The following is a 4095-nucleotide window of genomic DNA, read 5'->3' on the forward strand; positions in this document are numbered from 1 at the left end:
TGCCTGGTTGTATGAGCCTTAGAATTGCATGCTAGCACAGATTCCTGATTAGAGGATAGAATGGTTTGATTGGAGTATGTTGGTTAGTTTTTCCATTATCCGAATGTTGCTTGCTTTGTGCTTTGTGGGACTCTTAGCAATGTGATCTAGCTACTAAGTGAATATGCTAAGTTACATGTGGCATAGGCTGGATAATCTCAGAGTGATGGATTTGTACCTATTGTGCAGCTCTTGTTTGAGTCCAACCGTTCTAGGGTTGATTCTTGTACTCGAAGGATTATCTGATCTATGTTGCATGTGGCTGTATACATAAGGTAGCTAGTTGACATTAATGGGAATCCTTCAGCAACTAAGGACTGGGTGGGTGCGGGAACCTAGGAAAGCCTAGGATATGCTGTAGTGGGTCAGTAGTATGGTTTAGTGAGTACTGGCATAATGGTTTGAAGAAGTGACTTAGAGGATTCAAGAGGATTTCTTAGGAAAGTATGGATAGGTGTGGAAGGTATTATTGGGCCCGTACTACTGAAAGCACAAGATCCGTAGTCGAATCGGTGAGAGTCTGGGAGAATCTAAGAAGCTTATGAAAGGTGGATTCTTTAGTATGTTCTGATTATTGGTTTGTCGCTTTTCAGTTGGAAGATGAGCTCGCAGGGAAATGGTTTAAGTTCGGGTTCTTGCTCAGGTGCAGGTGTTGAGACGATTAGCGAGCAGTTGTGGGAGTTCATCTCATCAGAGATTTCTCGCTGTGTTACGGAGATAGCGGATGAGCGCTTGGGCGTGCTCCGTGCGGAGGTTATGACTATCATTGGAGCTCGCACACTGACTTTTCGGGAGTTCTGTGCTTGTGGAGCTCCTGCGTTCCATAGGGAGAGGGACCCCATTGTCAGTAGAAGGTGGTTAGCAGATATGGTTAATGCGTTCAGGATGAGTTTCTTCCCCGAGGAGGCAAAGGTCAGATATGTTTCCTGCCTGTTGAAGGATCGAGTACATGATTGGTGGGAGGAGATCGGTAGTGAGTTGGGTGATGATGCGGTCGATGTTATGTCATGGGATGATTCGTTGACCAGGTTCCGATCTGAGTTTGTACCGATGATTGAGGTGCAATAGTTGGCACGATAGTTCCTGGATCTTCGCCAGACTACTGAGACGGTGGTAGAGATCACAACCAAGTTTCGGGAAAGGGCTTTGTTGGTACCGCAGTATGTAGCAAATGAGGAGATGAAGAAAGTGAGGTATCACGATATGCTGCGGGATGACATTAGGAGGTCAGATCAGGTGCATACTTTGGAGGGTCCCGGGAAAAGACCCAAGATTTCTGACCAGCATTTGAGAGGCCAGTAGGATTGAAGTCAGTGTAGCACGTGCGGGAAACTGCACGATGAGGCTTGTCGTTCCAAGGGTTTGGACTGCTACAAGCGTGGCCGGGTTGGCCACGTCAGCAAGGACTGTCCTCAGGGAGCAAGTCCGTTATGCATTCTCTGCGATCGGGTGGGCCACAAGAAGGCCGACTGTCCGACGTTGAGGGGGGAGCAGTAAGCGCGCCTGCTCCGGTTTCTTTGAGGATCACCGATGGACGAGATGGTAGGGCAGGAGCCCCACCAGAGAGGAGTTGAGTTCTGTAGGTATGTATCTTTTGCCTTCTTTCAGGTTATTTATATATGTGTTTATGGTTGTTAGAGTATTGCATCAGTTTGGGTAAGCATATAATCGATTTATTCTTTGCTTGCGTTTGGATTATATTTTCAAGAAATGTCATATGCCAATTGCATACCGTGAATTATTAGTGGTTAGTGTAAGGTCGTTTCCATCTTGCTGGTTCGGGGTATTCAACATTATCTCAGCTCGTAATCAAGATCGGTTCAGGGACATTATATGGAAGGTCTGCGGTTAGGGTTCAGTAGGATGGTTATCCACCCACTTCAGGTTTCGTAGGGTTCAGTCATTGTGCTCAGATTGACGCATGGGTTCGCCAAGGGAAGTGGTTTGTTGTCGATGTTTTGGTCGGAGCGTCGGTTATTTGGAATTCAAGATCTGAGTACTATATCATTTCAAGGCATCTGGAGTTATCAGTATTTCCAAAATTCAGAAAGTGTTCATCTAGTCTTCAGGGGTTGTTTGGTCTTTTAAGTTATCCTAGTAATGGGTCGCTAGCATTGGTAAGCGCCGGTTGTCAACATATCGATCATTGGAAGGTAGGAAGTATCGGGAATCCTTCCATTTCTCGTATGCCATGGAGACTTAGTCGGATCGAAGTGGGGGAGAACCGTTCAGGTACCCAGGACAGAAGCAAGTATGACATTGGGATGAGCTCGTATCCCCATCAGGAAAGGAAAGGTGACCCAAGTGGCTGCTTGAATGGAGGATAGTGTGAACTGGAAGTTCGGGAAACTTCTCAACTTGGGGACCACATCTGATTGATGTGTAGCAGGCCATAGGAAACCAGGTTGAGGATCCCAGTCATGACATGAGTTCAGTATGGGATGTTAGACTGTGTGAGTGCTCGAATTTGGATGTGTTCGAATTGGTAATCAGCGGTAAGACCATGGTCAACAGATGAGACAACGTGGAAAGTGTTGTAAGACTGCGGGATAGCCGTAGCATTCACCAACGGCCAGACAACATGGAAAGTGTTGTAAGACTAGGGGATAGCCATAACATTCACCAGCGGCCAGACAGTGTGGAAAGTGTTGTGAGACTGTTGGGTGTCTCGTAGCATTCACTAGTTATCAGGTAGAGTAGAAGTGTTGTAAGACTGCGGGGTGGCCCGTAGCATTCACTAGTTGGCAGATAGAGTAGAAAGGTTGTAAGACTGCGGGGTGGCCTATAGTATTCGTTAGTTAGTCGTTAGTATAGTGGTATAATAAGATTGCGGGGTGGCCCGTAGCATTCACTAGTGGTCAGTTAGTATGGGAGTGTTTTAAGACTGCGGGGTGACCCGTATCATAAATTGGTCCCTATTCGATGGTGAGAATGTGACAGATCGGTGATTCACTCACGGATTCCTTCATAGGACAAGGCGGGTCAGCCGCACAAAGGTGAGTAGGCCACAATATGATCGGATTCGGGAAATGGTAGGTCGTGAGAGACCGGGTACGAGGTAAGACTACAGTTGGTCCTGTAGCATTCAGCTTAGCATCGGGTTTAGTATCGAGATGGTTTGGGTAATTATTATCGGTCGAAGCCCTCTTTCAGAAGTCGCATGGGGCGACTGTGAGGTTGTTCTTTGGCTCAGCAACCGATCAGGAATCCGGTATTTCAGATAGTTGGCAGGTAAGTTGGGACTAGGGAGGTCTCGGTTACCTTTGGAAAACAAATTGGAGGCAGCGTGATGTTTCAGGAAGTATTAGTGATCTGGGGATTCATATGTGTGGAGTAGCTTGTGGATCGAAAGTGCTAAGTCACTTGCAGTTGGATTAAATAATCTTAGAGTAATTGGTTTAACCCTGTTGCGCAGCTCTTGTCTGAGTCTTAATTGTTGTAGGGATAAGTCTCCTACTCGAAGGATTATCTGATCTTTCTGTCAAGTGTAAGTGTACTGCATAGGAATTTGGTCTGCGACTCTTTTTTCAAGTGGGAACCTCAAGTTATCAGAGGTTGAGTAGCCAGTTGGGAGATAAGTGCAATGAATTCGTCAATGATTCAGTATGGGCGATCTGTTAGGGAGACAGACCATCTCGAGACTTCATATTCCAGATTGAGTAAATGTGACCATGTTTCAAGGAATTCGTTCATCTTCAGGTTTTAGAACCCTGCGAGGGTGGTTTCGGTTGCCTTGGAAAGGCTGGGGTATTCTTGTGGTTGTGGATGTGTAGCTCAAGTTATTTGGCATGTCAGGAGTAGTAAGGAGTGATTTCGAGGACGAAATCTAATTTAAGTAGGGGAGAGTTGTAACATTTCGTTTGAAATTTAGTAATTAAATTATAAACCCTGAACCCCAAGATGTAAATTTATATTTTATATTATTTTATAGTAGCCCTAAAATCCATAATAATTAGCAGAGTGTTGGTTTTAGGGAGCCAAATGATAAAATTTGGATTTTCAGGGGTTAAAGTGTAATTATGGAATTTATTTTGTAAAGATTTTCAGAAGTCAGGG

The sequence above is a fragment of the Lactuca virosa genome, chromosome 9 (genome assembly GCF_052849685.1).
Source record: "Lactuca virosa cultivar CGN04683 chromosome 9, Lactuca_virosa_CGN04683_v6, whole genome shotgun sequence".
Taxonomy (NCBI): domain Eukaryota; kingdom Viridiplantae; phylum Streptophyta; class Magnoliopsida; order Asterales; family Asteraceae; genus Lactuca; species Lactuca virosa.